We start from the raw sequence: 23,572 nt of genomic DNA on the forward strand, positions 1-23,572 counted from the left end.
AAAAAAAGCTCAGGATCTGCTATTTTATTTATTTATTTGTTTGTTTATTTATATGACAGTGGAATGCATTACAATTCTTATTACACATATAGAGCACAATTTTTCATATCTCTGGTTGTATACAAAGTATATTCACACCAATTTGTGTCTTCATACACGTACTTTGGATAATAATGACCATCACATTCCACCATCATTTCTAACCCCATTTTAACTGTGTACTCTGAAACAAATTAAGTTACTTAAAACCTCTAAATTTATTTTTTCATTTGTAAAACAATTGACTACTATTCTGGGCATGGGTTTCCAGGGACCTAGTACCACATGTTGCTGACATACTTCCTATTTGTTTTCTGCCACAAGTAATTTACAAATTAATTTAAAGTAATGCCTGCAGGATTCATAAAACATTAATCTTCATTTCAAGAATTAAATGATATACAGATGATGATGATAAACTTTGATGTAGGGTTTACTACTTGCCAGGCATTGCTTTAAAAGCCTCATGTTAACACACAGTGTATATGGTGTGCAGTGTGTTTATTAGCATGTGGTTGGCCCAACAAATATGGAACACAGGTGTCAGTAAATGTGCTTTTTGTTTGTTTTAGTAAATATTAATTTTTATTACCAGCAGCAGAAACACGTCTGATATTAGGTATGAGCCAGACATTCTTGTACCATTCATACCATTCTTTAATGCTTTCCTCTTCCTAGAAGAAACCTCACATTAGTTTCTTCTTTCAAAAAAATTGTATATTTTAAGTTTGGGGGCCCAGACAATAATAATTCTTTTATTGAGAACATAGCCATTACACATTTAAACCAAATTCAAATTATGTCTTTAAATTTAAAATAAAATTTTAACTTTTAAAGAATGGAAATTTTAATATTAGTTTTTATAATTTATATTTACTAAATTCCACATATTTTAATTGATTCAATACAAATGGAGAGATTAAAATAGCTCTTTAGAAAGGGAGAAAGCACTATGGAAAATTTCCAAGGTGTTCTAAAACATTGCATTTTTCTATGGAATAAAACTGAAAATCATTGAGTTGTCAATTTTTTTTTTTTAATTTTTTATTGTTGGTTGTTCAAAACATTACAAATTTCTTGATATATCATATTTCACACTTTGATTCAAGTGGGTTATGAACTCCCATTTTTACCCCATATACAGATTGCAGAATTACATCAGTTACACATCCATTGATTTACATATTGCCATACTAGTGTCTGTTGTGTTCTGCTGCCTTTCCTATCCTCTACTATCTGAGTTGTCAATTTTTGAAGTGGATCTTAATTTTAGGATAATGTAACTTAGCATATTTAAAGTACACTCCAAATAAATCAAATGGTTGTATATGGACTCTGTTTAGTAGGATACTGAAATATTGCTTATTAGTTGACAGTTAACCATCTCTTAACTAATAGCAGGATGGCACCTCTTGAGTTAAATTAAGGCTCAATGAGATTTGGTGATTTATGTAGTAGCATCTTGTGAATAAGCTGATTTGATTCAGGTCATTTGTTTCATTATGTGATTCTCTTTGACATTCACACCAGTCAAAGCTTGCTTTCAAAAGACCCAGTTCCTGTACTCATGGAAATTAGGAGGCGTTTGAGATCTGCCATTGCTGTTCTCTTGGAAGATACTTGGAGAACTCCAATTGCCATTCTCAAGAACTCTGTTTCTATTGTCCCTGGTAAAGGGCTTAGAGACCCCTTGTCATTTCTCCCCTTGTTATACCTAAAGGGCCTCCATAATAATGTGTTTAAAGAGTCTTCTATTTTCTCTTGGGATGGTGCTTGACCTGCCCAAATTGTAATGTACATATTAAGTAAAGTCTGGAGCTGCAGTTGATCATTCCTTGCTGGGTCAGTCAACAAGATATGAGCATTTTGTGTGCTCTGCTTCCTCCTAAATATTGCAGGTGATGCAATAAGCTATTGCTCCCTGCCTCAGGGAGTATGGAGTTTGATTGAAGATTACACATATAAATCTACCTACATGAGAGTATATAATTAAATGCCCAATTGTGAGATTCATAATAAGTACTAGACAAGTTCTGAAAAGTGAAGTCAAATAAAGTTGGAGGAATCATGAAAAACTTTTCAGAGGAAACATTCACTAGTTTCTTTAAATATGAATAGAGGGAAAAGGAAGCTGTATCTATCTGTCTGTCTGTCTATCTATCTATGCAGGGAATCAAATCCAGTGAAATACATGGTCTACCACTAGATAGAGAATGGTAATTGGGATTCTAGTCCTAAGAAAGGAACATTTTTAAATTTAGATATTCCAAGGCTTGGTGGTGAGATTGATTATGGCATGTCTTGTTGTTTGATGAGAGAGGAAACTGGTGAATAGAAGAAAATAAAACTAAATAGTTAGGGTGGGCCAAATTATGGGGTTCAATAGAAGTCGGGCATAGGACTTTAAATTGGAGTGACTTTAAACTCCTTGGAGCCAAGGAGTGGCATCATCCCAGTTCTATTTAAGGAACAGTGATTTAGAGATGGAGAGAATGGCATTGAAGTGTTTAGCAAATAGTAGAAATATGAGACTGGCTGATGGAAGAAAAGATAGAAAATTCAGGTGTTTCCTAGCCTTGTTGAGTGTTGCTTAAAGCCATAGGGAAGGATGAGCTATCTCAGAATTCAAAGCCAGAGGTTCAAGGACTGGCATTCATGCATAATTTCTAGTGGATAAATCTGAAGAGTTCTTCATATTCATGTCGACTCAAATTACTTCAGTAGTAATTCCTCTCCTTATGATAAAAACTATTTAGAAAATTGGAAAATGCAAAAAGGTGTAAGAAGATAATAATTTATAGTACTTAGTGACTTTTCACCCTTTTCTTACGCATATAAAGGGATATGAAATATGTACAAACGTGTTGTGTATAGAATCATGGGCTATCCTTTTGTAATTTTTAAAAAATTTAACATTATATCATACTAATTTTCCTTTGTTATGAATAACTGCTTGAAGATATTATTCTCAAAGGGCTCTATTTTCCCTTATCGTTTAGATTTATTATTACTGAATTACAGCTCTATTGTTGAACATTCAGATTGCTTTTGAACTCTTTTGCTCTTACTAATAATATAATCAGCTCGTGAAAAAACAGTCTTCACCTACTACTTAGATATGAACTCCTGAAAGCACAGATCTCTGTATACCCACACCTAGATGACTACCTGGACATAGTAGTTGTTTAATTTTAAAAATTAATGGAATGAACATTAAATGTTCAGTTCCTTTTATTTCCTTTATTCTGATTCTCTGTGTACCCAGGAATTTTTGATTATGACTTGGCTATCTGTATAGGTGTGGCTGTAATGGAAGTATTGGTCAGATACACACACACACACACACACACACACACACACAAAGTCTTTTAAACCAGGAATTGAGTCTAGGGTGCTTAACCACTGAGCTACATCTCCAGCCCTTTTTGAAAGTTTTTATTTTGAGACAGGGTCTTGCTAAGTTGCTTAGGGCCTCACTAAGTGGCTGAGGCTGGCTTTGAACTGGTGATCCCGCCTCAATCTTCTAGCCCTGGGATTACAGGTATGTGCCACTGCCTGGCTGTCACAGTTATATTTATCATTCTGTATTAATAAATTTGTGTTCTGATTTCTGTTGAACCTTGTTAATTTTGTTTGCTTCTAAAAGATGGAGCTATCCTAATGATACTGATAAAATCCAGTTTCTGAAAATGTAATGTTAAGGAATGGCTTGGGTTGTGGGAAATAACCAAGGTAAGTGATTGCCACTCTGCCAAGAGCCCTTTGAACAAGACAGTCTGCTAGCCATCACTGGGCAGAAACTTCTGGTAGTACCTTGTTTTCCAGTTCGAATCCCCATGGTACCCTGAAATGACAGAGGTTTGACTTGTGTCATATTGTAACATATTTTGAGATGGAAAAGGCATCATAATTGACAACTTTTTTCTTAAAAATATATTTCATTGCCACTTAGAAGTTAGTTTCTAAGAGAAATTAAGTGGGTTTATATGATGGTCTTAAAAATTAAGAGTAAATGTACGATATTTATGTCTTTTCTTTCAAAGGGGTGTTATTTTATTTTCCTATGGTAATAAAAGCATATTATGAAGAATTTTTAGATCCAATTCACACATTCCTTGTACCTAGGGAAGTTTTTAGTAGAAAATTAGAGAATTCCTAATTTTATTAGAGAAAATTAGTGAAAAAACTTTTTAACTGAGGGATTTGATTTGGAAAAAAAAAAAAAAATCTTGTGCTAGAAGCCTCTGTTAAATTCAACCTGTATCAAAAAGACCTTCTTTTAGTCTATCATACCCTAAATGTTGAAATTCTGATTTTCCACCTGGATCTTTTCTGTTGTGTTTCATGGCTGCACTTTTTTTTTTTTTTTTTTGTGGGGCGGGCAAGCTCCCAGAGGAATCACAGAAAAGCTCTATCCATTTTTCATACTTAGAAAATAATCATTCATTTGGTTACTAAAATTTCTCTTTGATTATGAGGTTTGATCCCACTTGTCCAGGTTGGATAGATCAGCTACTCAGGATTAGGATGTCTGGATACCTTTTCCTGGAGTATTCATCTCTTGTTCTTCCCTTGTTCTGGGAGACAATATTCCATCTGGTATAACCTGTTATAAAATTATGTTTCCCAAATTGTGTTATATGAAACACAAATCCTAGAAGGATCACTTTGTAAATTGCTATGTAAATAAGATTCCAGAGTCAAGGATTTGGGAATTCTGTTCCTTCCTTAGGAGATTCACTCATTTAGCCTAGTATTTTCCAAATTCATTTTACTCTTAGAACTTATCTTTCTCAGACATATTTAATAAAATTGTTTTGTAGAACACACTTGAACAAATTATGCTTTTAATCATTACTTTCTGGTTTTTCTGCTTATGAATTATTTTGACTCAATTTTAGGAGTTTTAGAATTTTTTTTTCTGTTGCAATTTTTGAGTTTTTCTTATATAGTTTATCCTAAAATAGTTGCTTTGCTAGTTTGAAATGTATACATTATTCCAAAGATGAATTTATCATGTAGACTTGCCTCGGGTTCATCTAAAGGAAATAAATACTAAGTTGCTTTTTAAATTTTTTGAAGTGTGTCACATAGGAGAATGTAAAATGTATCTGTACATTTGAAGAAAAATAATGAAACCTACCTGGAAGTATCCACCATGGAGTTGAAGTAGAACTGTAACAAACATGACACAATGAAACCCACAGTTCTGTGAATTAGTATGCACTAATTCTTTTAAAAAGTAAAACTTGACCAGTATCCCCATGTATTTTTTTCTACAAAGCAGCTACTGTCTTTAATTTTGCAATAAACATTTCTTTGCTCTTATTTGTAGTTTCATCACTTAATGATATGTCTCACAAAATCATTATTATTTTTTAGGTTTGTGTGTTTTTGAACCTTATAGGAGAAACATACAGTGTGTATTCTTCTATGACTTGCTTCTTATTTCATCATGTTTCTGAAATTCATCCCTGTTGAGTTACTTTGTTCATTTTTATGCTCTATAGTTTTCAGTTATATGAATGTACCACAATGTTCTTTTTTTTTCTTTTTTTATTCTGTTGACGGTCATTTGTGTTGTTTCCTATTTTTTCATCTGTAGAAACAGTGCTCACTGAAACATTGGTGCTCACTGTCTCCCTTTTCATATACGCAGGAGTATTTTAACAGTATATACCCAAGAGTGGAATTGTTTGGTCATAGAGCACGTGCTTGTTCAGCTCCATGAGCAGGATCAGACTGTATTCTAAGGCAGTGGTACTAATTTATACTATCATTTGCAAGGGATAAGGATTTCTACTGTTGTTCTTCCTCAGTGAAACTAGGTATTGACAAAAAAACTTTTTAAGTTTTTCCAGTCTGGAAAATGATTGTCAAGTATGAAATGATACCTTGTTGAGGTTTTAATGTTCATTTTTCTGATTAGAATCTTAGTTGAACATTTTTCATTATGTTTATTTTTTTTCTCTTCTGTGAAATTCCTATATGTTTTTTTTCCATTTAAAATTTGTTGTTTGTATTTTCCTATTGATTCATAGAAATTCTTCATGTATTTTAGACAGTATATTGTTTAGTGCCTAAAACACAGAATTATAAAAGAATAGCTTATATTACTGTTGTATTTAATACTTTTTTTTATGTGTTGCAAATATCTTCTGCTAGTTTATGGTTTATTTTTTTATTATGTGATGCTTTTTTTAACTTAGGATTTTATTATATAGAATTAAATTTTATACACAATCTTGAATATCTACATATTTATAACTATGACATATTTGTGGTATATATGTTGTGTTTCATAACACATAACTTTCAATCTTCAGTACCATTTACTTCTGCTCTTTTCCCTCCACCCCTCACCCCTTCTCTCCTTCCTTCTCCAGGAAAAAAATTAACCCCATTTAATCTCTGTTCAAACTGCTATATTTTTATCTTCCTTGTTGTAGGCTAATTGTAGGTATTATCTGTCTCTCCAAATACTTTATGATTATTTTAAAGACAAAACATTTTTGATCCTATGATTTGTTTAAAAGTTTAATATTCGATACAGGAACTGCTTGAACTCTGTAATAGTTGCTCATAAGAGATACAAATGAATCTTAAACTGTTATTTTACTTGGGGCCTTCTGATGTTAGATCAAAGACCTAAGTTCTTTGGAATATGTAACTTGCTGACCAGTCAGTGTATTATTTCTTTTAGTGTAAATAGTTAAGAGATTCACATTACCTTTTAAAAAAAAAAAAAACAGTTTTAGTTATAGATGGACACAATACCTTTATTTTATTTATTACTTTTATGTGTTGCTGAGGATCAAACCCAGTACCTTACATGAGCAAGGCAAGAGCTACATCACTGACTTAAAACCAAGCCCCTCACTTTATCTTTTAATGGGCTTTTTCACTTACTGAAAGGTTGATAAAAGGGACACGTTAACAAGGTAATTTGTAAAGATAACAGTGATGACAGCAGTAATAATAATAATAGTTTCTTACATTTGCCACATGTCCAGGACTGTCCTAAGTGCTTGAAATGTATGGACTCAAAGCAGTCCTTTTGATTGATGAGAAAACCAAGGTTCATACAGATGAAGTAACTTGCTTGAGATCACACAGCTAGCAAAAAATGGAATCAGAAATTCAAACTAGGCAGTCTAGTTGCAAAGTCATAGAAGTAGACTTTTATTTATCAGCTTGAAGGAACATTTATTCATTTTTAGTTTTGCTCTATTTTTAAAATGTGATGGTGAGAGAATGGGAAAGCACATTTGCAGCATGGTACATGGGATCATGAACTTTTAAGATAGGAGCAAAGCTTGGAGCAAAGCTTGGAGGGGATGTCTGATGGAAATGTATGGTAGGTCAGGCTTCCATGTGGACAGCTTTGGATCTTTGTTAGTGGACCACAACCTATGAAAGATTTCAGGGAATTCATAGCCTGTAGTTCAGTCTTCTATATATCATATATAAATATCTGGAGTACAGTCAGTGGACAGTAGTTTAAAAATTATGGCAGAGGAGTCCAACCAGTTTTTTTTTAAATATTTAATTTTTAGTTGCAGTTGGACACAGTACCTTTATTTATTTTTATGAGGTGCTGAGATTTGAACCCAGGTCCTTGAATGTGCTAGGTGAGCACTCTACTGCTGAGCCTTGGATAGTTACTCTCCAGTTGAGGTAAAGCCATCCTAAAAGACTGCAACTTAGAAACTCTTGTATATACAACTGTTTGGGAAGTAGCTAAACATTTGAAAAGTATCTACTCAGCTTTAGGTTAAAAGTATACCAGTCAAGCACCATGGCACGTGCCTGTGATTCTAGCTACTTGGGAAACTGAGGCAGGAGGGTCACTTAAGCCCACAAATATCAGCATGGGGTACATCATGAGACACACAACCCCCCTCCCAGTTCCCATTTTGGATGTATACATTCTAATCGGTTCACAAAGCAATTTTCTTTAGGTTGCTGTTACTACTTTTGTTATTGGCTATTTTTAGGTAGTTTCACTCTGCTGGGGTTTGTTTATTTAGTTATAGATTAAGACTTGGGTGGATAAAGATCAGTGTATTTACTCTAAAAACCATAGGATTTAATGAATAAGCAAAAAAGAATGAAACATGTTTTTGCTTTTATCCATTCCATTTCAAGGAGAATTAGCAGGGTGGATGACCATGTATAGGAAAGATGGTACTGAGGTGATCTACTGTGGGCTGTTAGGCTCGATGACTCAGCTAGGGTGTGTATATTAATGGAAAAATTTCTAAATTTTGCTGTGGGCTTTAAATATTACACTTTTTCCTCTATCGCTTCCCCCTCAAGGAAGAACTGAGAAAGTAGTTCTTTTCCCCCCTTTGTATGGTCATAATAAAGGATTAAAAATTAATTAATTGTATTCAAAGCTTCATTACAGATTAAATTCCATATTTGTCTTGGAAGGAAATTCAGGCTTCTGTTGTGCTGACTGAATCTGTGCTTTGTGGGACTGGGTGCAACTTCCGTGTATTCAAGGGTGGGATAATCTTGTCAACAGCCAAGTGCCTTAAGAGATGGAAGTCACTAGGGAGAAATTAGCCCCCTAAGTATAGTTTGTTTTGATGCCTTGTTCACAGCCTGTTCACTCCCAGTACATCCCAGGGCAGCAGAGAAATGTTGCATCTGTGTGCTCCTCAGCAAGAGATTCTGTGACAGTTCATTGTAGATATTGTTTCTCTTATGGGTTGGTGGCAGAAAACTGCTCTTTAACTTTTCCCAAGTCTCTGATATATGCTGAAAATTTCGGAAGCTCATTGTTGACTGTAAAAGATATATATCTAGAAATATTAGGAAAGCAAAAATAAACTCAACAGATTAGAAAGCTGAAATGTGTGATTACATTAGCATGATTTCACTAGCTACCTTTAGGATTTGAGTTAAAGGTGATCTTGATGTGTCAAAAAGAAACTTAGTTAAAACAAACAAAAAAACGAAAAAAATCCCTTCATGACTTTTATGCTGTGTTGACAAAGCTATTTGTGTTTCACTGTTTTCTTTTCTTTATTGTGTGTATTTATCTTTTTTTCTTTTAAAAAAGGGTGAAGATTTTCTATTCTGATGATCCCTGTGGATCAATTTTGATTTCTTTCATTAGAAGTCGAGAGGGAGGGGTCCTGGATTAGGAGTCTCCTGGTAGCTCGATTTCTAAATGTGTTACCTTAGGCAAATTTTGTTAGCTTTCTGAGCCTCAGATTTTAAACTTTAAAATAGTGATGATAATGCCTGTCTGCCTATCTTACATAGTTTGGGAGGAGTAGGTACTGAATGGTGGGGAAGAGTCCTGAGCTAATGAGTCTTTGGTTGTATAAATTGGATAAGATACAAATCTCCCTTGAGTACCAGTGTTTTCTATTGCAGCATGGTAGTAACATTATGTACCACCTCTTAGGGCTAATCTGAGGATCAAAATCAAATGAGATGGCGTGCCTATAATCCCAGCAGTTTGGGAGGCTGAGACAGGAGGGTCACCAGTTCAAAACTAGCCTCAGATACTTAGTGACACCCTAAGCAACTCAGTAAAACCCTGTCTCTAAATAAAATGCAGAAAAGGGCTGGAGAGGGCTGGGGTTATAGCTCAGCGGTAGAGCCCTCGCCTAGGGCATGCGAGGTCCTGAGTTCGATCCTAGCACCACATAAAAACAAATAAATAAAATAAAGGTATGGTGTCCAACTACAACTAAAAAATATTGAAAAAATAATGACTCCTCTAGCACAAGAATTAAAATCAAGAATCAATAAATGGGGTAAATGGGATGGATTCAAACTAAAAAGTTTCTTCTCAGCAAAAAAACAAAACAAAAAAAACACAATCTGTGAGGTGAATAGAGAACCTACACCTTGGGAGCAAATCTTTCCCCCTCACACATCAGATAGAGCACTACTCTCTAGGGTATATAAAGAACTCAAAAAGCTAAGCACCAAAAAAAAAAAAAAATAACCCAATCAATAAATGGGCCAAGGAACTGAACAGACACTTCTCAGAAGAAGATGTACAATCAATCAACAAATATATGAAAAAAGGTTCATCATCTCTAGCAATTAGAGAAATGCAAATCAAAATTACTTTAAGATTTCATCTCACTCCTGTCAGAATGGCAGTTATTACAAAGACAAACAACTTTAAGTGTTGACGAGGATATGGAAGAAAAAGGTACACTCATACATTACTGGTGGGACTGTAAATTGGTGCAGCCAATACGGAAAACAGTATGGAGATTCCTTTGAAAACTGGGAATGAACCACCGTTTGACCCAGCTGTCCCTCTCCTCGGTCTACACCCAAAGGACTTAAAAACAGCATACTACAGGGACACAGTCACATCAATGTTTATAGCAGCACAATTCACAACAGCTAAACTGTGGAACCAACCTAGATGCCCTTCAGTAGATGAATGGATTAAAAAAATGTGGCATATATACACAATGGAATATTTCTCAGCAATAAAAGAGAATAAAATTATGGCACTTGCAGGTAAATGGATGGAGCTGGAGAAGATAATGCTAAGTGAATTTAGCCAATACCAAAAAACCAAATGCCGAATGTTTTCTCTGATATAAGGAGACTGATTCATAGTGGGGTAGGAAGGGGAAACATGGGAGGAATAGACAAACTCTAGACAGGGCAGAGGGGTGGGAGGGGAAGGGACGGGGCAGGGGGTTAGCAGTGATGGGCATTATTATCCAAAGTACATGTATGAAGACACAAATTGGTGTGAATATACTTTGTATACAACCAGAGATATGAAAAATTGTGCTCTATATATGTAATATGAAGTGTAATTCATTCCACAGTCATATATTTTTTAAAAATCAATAAAAAAAGTTGGGGGCGGGGGAGGCTGGAGTTGTGGGTCAGTGGTTAAGCGCCCCTGAGATCAATCCCCATACCAAAAAAAAAAAAATCAAATGAGATTATGTATATAAAGTATTAAGTATATTAGCTGGCACATAATTAATGTTTGGTTAATTGTTATTAATTATATATTATTAATGTCAATAGCATTTGGAATGCTATTAAGTTTTAATGAAGTTATGGAATAGAATGATCAGATTTCCAGGTTTTGATGTTTGGTATACCACAACTTTACTGCTGAGAAAACCTAGAAATATAAGAAGTTAAAGAAAGACATTTTTCTTTATACACACACACACACACACACACACACACACACACACATTTATTAGCTGAGGATCAAACCCAGGGCCTCACACATACTAGGCGAGCGTTCTACCACTGAGTCACGATCCCAGTCCCTAGACAGTTTTCTTTTTTGAAAAATTTTTTAGCTGTAAATGGACACAATACCTTTATCTATCTATCTATCTGTCTGTCTGTCTGTCTGTCTATCTATCTATCTATCTATTTATTTATCTATCTGTCTGTGATACTGAGAATCAATCCCAGTGCCTCACACATGATAGGCAAGGACTCCACCACTGACTCCAGCCCAGGCAGTTTTCTAGTTTCATAAATTGTCATTAATACCAGGGCATTGTCTAAATGATCTGCCTTTCTGAGTTTAACTTTGTATCTAATTCAAATAAAGATAATGTTTTTTTTTTTCAGGAAAAATTATTGCTGTCATTTTATAAAAATTGAAACAAAAGTTCATGAAGTTCATGGCACCTAGAACTGAGTGAGTGGTTCTTTCTGATATTTCCTTAAGAAATCTTTTTTAAGACTCAAATAAAAGATACTATATAATTGGTAAGGAAAAAAATGTATCATCTTTTATGGTGTATATGTGGGGAGTATTATAAATCTAAACAAGAAATTAATTTTCCACATTGTTTTAAGAAATGATGGTCAAAATCATTGCTGAGACTGCAAAGATTATAGAAATATACAAAAAAAATCTGCTTTTTTCCTTGCTTGTGCTTTTGGTCACTACTGATAGGCCAGAAAAAGGGAATTTACCACCTATACCATGTGACAGTGACCAGAGAGAACACGTCCTGTTTCGTGTATTTATGAATTTGTCACATTCAGCATATGACCCTCATTCATTAAGCACTGACTGTATGTTAGGTGTTGTCCTTGAAACTTATAATCCCTGGATAATGCTAGGATTTCAGTGTTACCCTGAATGGGTGGGGGCAGTAATTATAGTAGAGTACCTAAAATCTGCATTTCTAAAATATTTTCTTTATTACTTTGAAGGAGTTTATTACCTTTATTGTATATTAATAGTTAAATACTCAGTTAACAATCTTTTCCCAAACCCAAGAAAATGCTGTAAAAGGAGCTCAGAAATCTCCACTGTTTCTCCCTCATCATAGCCTGCTGGGCCAATTTAGTTTATCTCTTAACTACTAGGTAAACTCCTTTCCCCTCTTCCTCCACTTTCTCTGTTCTTCAAACACTGACAGCACCAACAAATCTATTTTTCTCCATCAGCAGTTCATCTAAAATGTAAATGGATCACATCATTTCCAGACTTAAATTCTATGAAATGCTGCCTTTATCACTTTTTTAGATCTATTCAAATTCCTTGCATCACATTCATGTTCTTAAACTGATCCCAACTTTCCTATCTAGTCCCATCTACTGCCACTTTTTCTCTCCCTTCTGCATATAAAATTATTTATAGTTCCCTGCTTTCATGCATTATGAAGTCCTTTTGGTATTTTCAACTCCATCGTTTCTATCATCATACTTATATTCTCATTTGTTTATACATTTGTCTCCCATGATTAGACTGGATCTTGAAGACGGAGATTCAGCGTCATTTGTCATTTAACGTTATATTCTACCCACATGTTACACTCCCTGGCATATAGTGTGCATTCTCTAAATGTTTGTCAAATAAATTAATAGATAGATAGATAGATAGATAGGGATTAAAGATATTCCCTTGTGTTCACAGTGTATGATTAGTAACCCATTTCTCAAGTGTACTATACAATATCCATAGATCAGTTTTATAAACCCAACAATCATATTATAGCTAAAAGGGGACTTGTATATCTTGTATATCTTGTGTTGTTTTGTGGCAAATCTTGATGTTATAGTATTTCATCTGGAAATATTTTAGTATGTATAGGATGTGTTATTAGTCATCCAAATATGAATCTCTCTAGCATTCTGGGTAGTCATAATACTTCTATATATAAAGTTGAGTAGCTTTAAAAAATATTTACCCAGCTACGCTCCATGATACAGACCTGTAATCTCAGGTACTCAGGAGGCTGAGGTAGGAGGACAGTAAATTTAAGGCCAGGACAATTTAGTGAGACCTTGTCTCAAAATTTTAAAAGGGCTGGGAATGTAGCTCAGTGGATGAGCACTTGTATGAGACCCTGGGTTCAATCTAGCACCACAGTAAATAAAAATCTAGGAAAAAAAACTTAAAAATTCCTTGGAATCTTTGTTATTTTTAATTTCTTTAAATGACATTATAAGTTTATGGTTAAAATTTTAATTATGAATTGCACACGTACATAGACTAAAATATAAGGAACATTCATGTATGTCCACTGTGCAACTTTGTCAAGTATTGATATTTTACCTTCTTTGCCTTGGATTTTATTTAAGTAACAAAAGATCACAGGTAGACTTGTGATGCTTTGGTAATCCTTTCTTTTCCCCCCTTCCTCCACAGAAATAGTTAGTATCCTGAATGTAGAATTTTTATTGTTTAAATGCAGGTATATCCTTATGTTGAATAGTGCCTTTTCTTTTATAAAGCAGTTTTACCCTTCATTTTATCTTCATAACTTTTGAAATTATTTAGGGAACTATATAACAGAGTATTTATCTGACTTCTAAAAATACCCCAACCCACCATATTCTGTTTCACTTAATACAAAGCTATAGGGTGTGAAGTATAGTGTTTTTAAATTATTTACAATGTATTTCATTAGAAGAGTCCTGAAATGTGTATGAAACCTGAACACTTCCTATGTTCTCTGTTTAAAGCATCAGTAACAACCTTTAAAAAGTTTAAACAAAGAAAGAAGACAGAAAGGAACCTCAGAGGGTTAAATAGTCTTTATTTCCTGGTTTTAATGAAACTGACTTTAAAACCAACTCATAGGTAAGAATTCTGTCCATCTGCAAAGAAAGTATCTGAAGAAGTAAGAGCTTTCTGTCCTCCTGAGTCATGTTTTCTGCAGTGTCACACTGGCAGAGAAGTAATGGAGATGTCTGCTTTGCATTTATCTAGTAATGCTTTAAAAAGTAAATGACTATCCTGATTTGAACATTACACAATATATACATGTGTCAAAACATTCACATGGTATCTCATGAATATGTACAATTTTATATGTCAATTAAAAGACTACATTTTTAAAAAGTAAATAACTGTAGAGTTTGCATATAATTTAAAATTTTAAAAGCAGGTTTCCACCCTGGTTCCTTCTGAGCAATTTCCCCAGCTATGTTTAGCATTAGTTTTTGCTCCTTGGAAAGAGATACAGTGCTCATCCTGTTTATTCAACTTAAAAAAAAAAAATTTTTTTTTCCCTTTTTTTAAAAAACAGACCCAATGCCTGTAAAAATTTCTGAGTCAGTAATTTTGGAAAGAACTACCTCTTTCCACAAATAAATGGGCCTACATACTAGGTCTTCTGAGTGGATCAGTAAATTTCCGTGATGTCAGGAAACTGGGTGCAGTTTCTGTGGATGTAAGTTTTAAGGAGTAGGGACTTTTCAAGTCATGTTTGGAGAGCAGGATCAGGTTCCAGTATGGAATAGTCTATGAGCCACAAAATATTAATGTAATTAATAGTGATGGGCACAGTTTATGGGTATGATCAAGCATAACCAGCTGCTGCAAGATCTGCTTATAAGATCTCTGTGCTTTGATTAGAATGCCATTAGTATACCCCAGCTTTGCTTTATAAAACAGGTTTTATAAAGAGCTGACAGTAAATTTCTAGTAACCTCTAGCATTTAGTTAAGCTAGAGCTGATTTACCTGATTTTATTAGTTTTTTTGGAGCACTGTAGTCCTCCCTGATATTTCAGTTCTAAAGCCCTGCTTATATCAGAAAGGCCTACCCTGCTGATTATTTTTGTACTAATTGTATGGACAAGTCTTACTTTATTTCAACAATATGATGACCTCTTAGAGTGCTCATATCTTATTTTATTATCCAGGTCCCATTCTACTAACATAGTGTGCAGTACATGACAGATACCATGGTGTAATTATTTGGTCAGCCTTGCCTAAAGCCAGGGGAACTATTAGCTTAACTAGTTTCTCTAACTTTACCTATCTCTGGTCATCCTGAAAGCCTAAATGTCCTGTAAATACAGTCTCATGGGATTTTTAATATCTTATTTTCTGTAATCAATAATAAGATATTATCAGTTTGGATGCAACTTTTTAAATGGAATTTAACTGTAACCTTCAAATTGGATATTTGTCCTCCTGGTGGCAGAATATTTTTGCACATCAGCCTAAGACTAAAACTAGAATGGGATGTTTTAAACTATGCTTTTTCTCTTTTCAAAAGATGATACCAGCTGAGCTTTGTGGCACATGCTTGTAATCCCAGCTACTCAGGAGACTGAGACAGTAAGATCACACGTTCAAGGCCAACCAGGGCAACTTAGACCCTGTCTCAAAAAATAAAAAGGTCTGGGAATGTGGCTCAGTGGTAGAATGCTCCTGGGTCCAATTCCCAGTTTACCCAGAAAAAAGAAAGAAAGAAAAAAAAATGACACCAAATAAAAATCCCAAGAATATTTAAAAACTTAATTTATAAGCAGGTTCTAAAATTCATATGAATTTTAAGAGGGGCTAGAAGGAGGGTCTTCACAACCAGATGACAAAATATAACTATGAAAATAGTTGGGTTTAACTGTGATAATAAATGGATAATATTAATGGACCACACAGTAGTCTCAAAATGGATTATTTGAAATGAAAAAGGTCTAATTGCTCATACTTAGACTTCTAAGTCTTAGGATAGCTTTTTTTTTTTCTTCTCAGTTTAAAAATGTTGGGCTGGGATTGTGGCTCAGCCGTAGAGCGCTTGCCTAGCACAGGTGGGGCCCGGGTTCAATCCTCAGCACCACATAAAAATAAAGGTATTGTGTTAAAAAAAAAATTTTTTTTAAATGTTTGCAATATTCTTTTTTGGGGGGTGAGGGTGGTACCAGGGATTGAACTCGGGGCACTCAACTACTAATCCCCAGCCCCAGCCCTTTTTTGTATTTTGAGACAGGATCTCACTGAGTTGCTTAGTACCTTGCTTTTGCTGAGGCTGGCTTTGAACTCACAATCCTCCTGCCCCCACTCCCCACCTCCAGATTCTGGGATTACAGGCACGCATGTACTGTATTTCCCGGGAGTTTTATGAAACCTTGGGGTTGTAGTTTTTCCTCAAATTTTATAATGGAAAAAAAGAAAAATAAGGTTTATTATAAAGAACTTAGCAAAATGCAAGTTTAAGAACTTTTGGCAGTGTGATGAGAGAGAATCAAAGAAAGCTATCTTGAAGAAGGTACAGGTTTCAGCTACCTTTGTCTTACTTGCTGGGAGAACTTGAGCAAGTTACTTGCTGCAGTAAAGATTTTCATTTTTATGGAGAATATGAGAAAAATCAATGAGTTTGAATTTCAGTGGGAGAGAATTAGATTTAGGAACTTTCTAACTACAAGTTGCCACATGGATAAGAGAAACTCTTTTGTTGCCACTAGTAGAAAGTACCAGAGGAACTTTCCCTTTTTGGCTTTCTGAGGCTATTTCCGGGTTCTTGGGAACCTATATAGATGCAGCCTCAGTCCTGGACTTCACCCCTAACTCCCAGCTGATGGCATCTTTGCCAGGATTCTGGTTGGTTAATCTTCCTGCTCATGTAGGAAGCATTCTGATACTTTTTGCCTGTTTCCTAGGTAAGTCAATGAGGACATCATGCACAAATATATATTTTAAAAATCTGAAATAATTGCAGAGATTCCTGTTTATCAAAGTTCTTTATGAAGTTTTTAGAGCTATTTGTGCAAGAGGACAGATTGAGTGGAAGGAGTAGTAACACAACTTTGTGTTACTGTGTTAGGAGAGATGAGTTAATTCTTTTTTTTTAATCACGAATTATACAGTCGTGTAAGATGTACCAAGAATAAATAAGGCAATTCTCTGGAGTTGCCTTTAGGAAATTACAGGTTTATTTTTGGCCTTAGCTTTGTTTAACTGAGTGAGTATGGTTATATATTAGTATGCCTAGTGGTTATCATAGCTTTAGAATCAAGAAAGGTTCAAATCCCAGTTGTCTGCCACTTTCTAGTTGAGAGGCCTCTGGAGAAGTAGTACCTACCTCATGTGGTCATGAAGATTGAGATAATGCATATAGCGCTGTTGAGCATGGACAAGGTGCTTAATAAATGGTAGTCATTAATTAATGTTCATCATTCTTCCTTTCTTCCTTTTTTTTTCCTTCTTTCTTTTACATCCCCAGTCCCCAAAATGATTAAGAACAGTGCTTATTTGATTTCCAGAGGAGCATGATCAAAGCTGGGACATTTTCTGTTGAAAAGAAAATTGTCATTGTTTTAACAAAGGATTTAAATAAACAGTGAAGTTTTCACATTACATCTGAATAACAGAAAATCTCAGTTTGGAAACTATTTCTACTTACATTCTCAACCTTTGAGTTGTATGAAAGTAGTATTGATTTATAGGAAAGCACCTCTTCTAATAATAGTAATAACTATAGTTCCTGCATGAGCTGAAACATACTCTTTTTATTTATGCTTTATAAATTGAAGTGACTTAAATATTGGCATTATGGTATGATTTCAGTTATTTAAAAAGAACTGTGAGCTCTATTGTTGAAATATGGTCTGACTCTTAAAAATAAATGGATTTTATAATGCAGAAGCAGGCAAAAGAGTTAAATCAGGCAGGCTTATAAGAAAATAAATAACTATTTAAAATCATCATGTTTAATTCATTTAGTCAAAGAAATGTATAAGCAAAAGTAAGGTGTTCTTTTTTTTTTAGAGAGAGAGAGAGGAGAAAGAGAGAGAGAGAGAGAGAGAGAGAGTTTTAATATTTATTTTTTTTTAGTTCTCGGCGGACACAACATCTTTGTGTGTGGTGCTGAGGATCGAACCCGGGCCGCACGCATGCCAGGCGAGCGCGCTACCGCTTGAGCCACATCCCCAGCCCCCAGGTGTTCTGTTTTATTTTTGGTGTATTTTGGTTTTTTGGTGGTGCTGGGAACTAAATCCAGGACCTTAAGCATGAAGGCAAAGATATTCTTTTTAACTTATCAGACTGGCAAAGTTTAAAAGGATAGGCAATGTCTAGGATTGACTCTGTCATATAACTCTATATGGTCAATTGGTACTTTCTCTGGAAAGGATTTTGGCAGTGTATATCAAATTTTTAAATGTGAATGTCTTTTGATTCAGTAATTGTACATCTGGAAGAGTATAAGGAAATTTAAAAAGGGGGGGCACATAATCTGTGATCCAATATATTTACTGAAGCATGGCTATAAATACCCCCCAAAATGGAAACCATCTGAATATCTGTTAGTGGACATTGGTATAAAAACCTATGGAAGGTGCAGTATGCCATGGTGGCTTAATTTCAGAGGACCCTAAGTTCAAATCCTGCCACTTCATCTAACTGTATGATCTTACACAGGTAACTTAATACAGCCAAGTCTTACTTTCCTCTTTGAATGGGAATAATAAATGGCATACTTTTTTTAGGGTTAGTATGAGGGTTAAGTGAGATGATAATATGTAAAGCCCAGAGTCTAGCACAAAATGAGTCATTATATGTTAGAAAATATTATTACTATGTGCCACCTATAAGAATGAATCTATATGTATTAATATAGATTAATATCAAAGGTTATCTACAAGATCACAAGGGAAAAAGCAAATTACAGAATAATTTATTTGAGCTCATTAATAAAACTGTTGTGTGTGTTGATCTATGCATTAGTTTTATAAGGCATAGCAATAGTTAATGTTTAATGAGCATTTGACTGAGTCTCAGGCATGATTCTGAGTACTTAAAAAACATCAGTCATTTTATTAAAATTAACTAATGTATTTCAAGTGCTTGGAACAATACCTATGTTTTATAAAGTGCTTAATAAACAATAGTTATTAATTTTCACATGCTATCATTATCTCTGTTTTGTAGATAAGGACATGAGACCCTGACAGTTCTCACAGTTGGGAAGTGATAGAACCAGAATTTAAATCAAGGCAGTCTAACTCCAGTCTCTCACTTAGTTAAAACCGGATATTATGGGAGATAGGATCGTGAGGTCACTTTCACTTTGCAATGTATAAATGTCTGGATGTTTTCACATGAAACATTTTACTTTTACATTTTAGAAATCTCTTTTTTTCCAAATCAGTATGGTAGTTCCAGAGATCTGAGTATACGTACACTTAGTTTTACCCTTATGCTTGGATGTTCTGGTCAGAGAGTGCCCATGTTCCCCATATAGTGCATAAGATTTTGAGAACCCCACCTTGGAGCACCCTTTTTTAAGGAGGTAATTATAGACAGAGGTAGGATCTCAAGCTAAATCCACATCATTTAATATGACCAGCTTCCGTATTCAAAATAGCTTTCCAGAAACCTATAGTCATATTTTAATTTCCAGAAAGTTTGAGGTAAAAATGTCATTCTTCAGTTTTCTGAACAAGGATACAGAAAGTAGTTATTTGATCCACAGATCTGTAAATGTAAGATAGGAAGTAGTGACTTGGTGTTAGACTTGAACATCTGTTAGAGCTAATAAGTACTGGAACCTGAGACATAACCCTGGGTGGTAGTGGTCTGAGATATAGCCTCTCTGCAGGCAGGGTTAGTACAGTATCACCACCACATTATACTCTCTCCAGCCAAAGTGGAAGCTTCACTGGAAGGTCAAGTGACCTATTCTAGTCCAGTCTTTTCCATTAAATATCCAAGTGTTTGTGGGTTTCATCTCTATAAATTGAGGGAGATGGACTACATAGCATAGTCTCTGTCACTTAATGACAGTTAAATTAGTTTCTACATTACTTAAAGATGACCATCTTCTGCAGTCACAGTTAATTTTCAAGTTCCATGATGCTCACAGTTTTGCCCCATGGTAAACTGAGTTTGCCGTCTTAGACCTGTAGTAGAGTCTAGAAAAATGCAAAACAGAATTGAACACATAAAGTGATTTATGGGAGGGTTTGCCAAAGTACTTTGTTGAATGACAGGATATCCTTGATGACAACCAGCTATACAATTTACTTTTTATTCCATTTTAGGTATTTTTTTCTTCCTATATTTGTTTTCTAAATAATCCAGAATTGTGTTCTAAGGATCACAAGCCACCAAAGTGATATGGTCCTGTTCAATGCTTAGGTTTTTTACGTTTTAAGTTTTTCAGTTATTAATGACAAAGGTCATGAGTAGTTAAAAGGGTTTTTTGTTGTTGTTGTTTTTTCTGTCTTGAAGTTTTTTTGTGTTCTGCTGTCTTAATGAAGTGGATACCTTCTGGATTTTTCTCAGGGTTGCAGAAGTCAAGTGATCTGAATGCTTAACACAATATCTGAGACTGATGAGTAACATGGTTTGTCTGCTTTTAGTTGGAAGCAATTTCTTTGGTCACTTGTGATGGTCAAAAAAGTCTCTTGGGAGAGTTTAAGTGATTCAAAATAGCTAAAAGTAACCCATAGCTACTTAGGTCTTAAAACTATAAACTTGATGATATCATGTTCTAATTTTAGTCTTGTCTAATTTTTGCTCCCCCTCCCCAAAGAACTGCTGCTTCTGGCTCTTAAGTTTTTAACTTAGTTTGATCTCTTTCAGGGAGTAGTTTTCATTTAAAAGGAAGAGCAAAACAACGATAGAATAATTTTAATAAAGTTAAGAAGTTGGTACAACTGAGAAGTGCACAAAAGTGTCTTCCAAAGTTATTCGATGATGTAGAAGCTTTGAATGAATGGGAAATTAAAATATGACTTTATATTTGAAAGTAATATCATGTGTTTACTTGAGAAGTATATGTTTTACATCCTTACTTTTATGCAAATGTGTCATTGTATTAGAAGTTTACTTTTAAGAGAATGAAAAGCAAATGTTAAAGATGACCAAGCTTTTTATAGTCTGGCTACTGGGTGATTCATCCCTCCCGGCTGCTTCCCAAGCTTGCTCCTCCCTTCCCTTTACCAGGATGTCACACCACCTCTCACCACTCTTCATTCTCCTGCCTTGTCCATTCATTGGTTGTTTTCTGGTCACACCAGCCTTCATCTTTTAGCACAAAGTCTGCATTTTGGGCTGAACTAGTGTTGGCAGAGGGAGTAAGAAGGTTGGGTGACTTTTTAAAATTTAGTGTTTTATCCTCTTCACATATTTTGGAGGAGGATTTCTCTTGCCTAAATAATATTTGAAGGTTATTTAGTTAAGATTTGTGTTGCCTTACTTTTTGTTTTTGATATGGGCCTTTCAAATCATCAGGAGAATAGACAGCCATTATATATATATGCACAGATGCAAGCCATTATGAAACTATTTCCTAAAATGAGTCTAAGCTATGATTGAAAAACTTTTTTCAAAATTCCCCTTATTAGTCTTGTTTGTCTTTAGTTTTTCCATGACATCTAACTCTTCATAATCCTTCACTAAACCACCTCTAAGAATTTGGTTCATAGGAAAAAATTCAAGTATACTGTAAACCTACTTCTGTGTGCTGAAGAGTGCAAATTGATTCCTTTTTACCACCCCACCTCCAGCACCCTCTTTCCAACATTCTTAGTTTTTTTTTTCCTGATTGTAAAAATGGTTTTTTGCTTATTATGATATGAGAATGTGAGAAAATTGAAAAAATCATGAAGGACAAAATTTAAACTATTCATAATTTCACTCTATAAACGCCACCCCCTTTTAGGCAGTTGAGATTATTTTGTCTCTAAGGATAGAACATTGGGAATCCTGCTTATTAACCTAACATTAATTGTCATGTTGTTAATTTTTTTTTTTTTTGGGGGGGGGGGGGTTTCTTCAGTAGTCTTTACTATGCTGTCTTAATTCCATCAATCATTTTAACTAATTTCAAACAACTTTGTTTTAAGTGGTTTGGTGGTTTATTATTTTAAATGCTGCTTTAATTTAGAAAAGATAACCTTATACAAATCTTTGCTGCAATTTTGATTATTTCCTTAAGATAAAGTCCTAAAGATAGAATTATTATGTCAAAAGATAAAACATGTCATTTTGCTTGTTGACAGAAAAGGTTACATTCTACCATTTAACACAAGCACAGATGATGCACCAGAAAAGTGTCTAATGACATGGGACCCCACCTAAAGAGCAAGTTGTGGCTACTTTGATATAGGGAACATACTGCATTCTTTTAAAGTTTCCTTGTCTTTAATTTATTAGTAATATTGAACATTTTTCATATATTCTTAAGCTATTTTTATTTATTGTTGATCAGATATTTTCCCACTTATTATTTGGTCTTTGTTGTCTCTTTACAGCTTTGATTTTTTAAAAATCTCTGTATGAACTTTATACATAATAAGAAATTTGTTTTTTGAATGTATACTAACTAGTATGTTTATGTAAAATACACTGTTATTTTAGTGTTTTCCCCAAAATTACTGTCTTTTCATCTTGTTTGATTAGTATATTCCAAATTTTTGTGTAAGGATACTAACTCTATTTTTCATTGTGATGACTTTCTTTTTAAAAAGTTCTTTCACTTTCAGATATCCAATATTTTTTCATCTATATTTTCTTATAATTTTTTGACATTTAATTTCTTTTATTTCCTCCCACCTTTTCTCCTTCCTTTTCTTCCTTCTATCTACCCGTTTATCTTTCTGTTCACCTTTTGAACCACTTGAAATTTATTTTGCCTTTTAGAGTGAAATGAACATCTGAATATCTGTCTTGATTTTTTTTTCCTTTCCAAATAGATGCCCAGTTGTTTTAATACCATTCATTGAATAATTCTTCTCTTTCTTCCATAATCTATGGTTAGTTTTCCTCATAAAGGATCAACACTCTCAAAAATTTGTTCTTCTTAGTTATACATGGCATCAATATTATTCTTTTTTTGTTTTTTGTGTTTTTTTGGTACCAGGGATTTAACCCAGGGGCACTTAACCACTGAGTCACATATCTCGGCCTTTTTTATATTTTATTTAGAGACAGGGTCTTGCTGAGTTGCTTAGGGCCTCTCTAAGTTGCTGAGGCTGATCTTGAACTCACTACTACTGCCTTAGCCTCTCAGCCTGGTGGGATTACAGGCGTCTGTCTGCCAAGGTTATTCTGAACATAGTTAAGGTGTCGTTTTTCATCTCTTCCTCCTTGCTACTTTTGTGAATAGGGTTATTTCTCCCTTTCTAAATGTCATCTTTAAAATTAACATTTTCAAGCATAAATTTTAAATTTAACTTCTTTTGGGGAGTACTGGGGATTGAACCCAGGGGTACTGTACCACTGAGCTATATCCCTTACTTTTTATTTTGAGACAGGGTTTTGCCAAGTTGCTGAGGTTGGCTTTGAACTTGCTCTTGCCTTAATTCTCAGG

The 23,572-nt window shown here is 34.5% G+C and overlaps 1 protein-coding gene across 2 annotated transcripts in view; it reads left to right on the plus strand.

The window, feature by feature from the left end:
- Nucleotides 1-23,572, plus strand: part of Stk38l (serine/threonine kinase 38 like) — a 75,633-nt gene that overhangs the window by 16,926 nt on the left and 35,135 nt on the right. Inside the window, exon 2 of one of the 2 annotated variants that reach the window (XM_046436215.2) lies at nt 11,638-11,707. The exons of the other annotated variant lie outside the window; for it this stretch is intronic. The gene's annotated coding sequence lies outside the window, so the exon portion shown is untranslated. The remainder of the gene's footprint in view (nt 1-11,637; nt 11,708-23,572) is intronic. 2 annotated transcript variants of the gene reach the window in all.

Source organism: Marmota monax, unplaced genomic scaffold (assembly GCF_021218885.2).
Source record: "Marmota monax isolate L192 unplaced genomic scaffold, Marmota_monax_Labrador192_F-V1.1 WCK01_AAM20220418_F8-fsc00012, whole genome shotgun sequence".
In the NCBI taxonomy this organism is placed as follows: Eukaryota; Metazoa; Chordata; class Mammalia; order Rodentia; family Sciuridae; genus Marmota; species Marmota monax.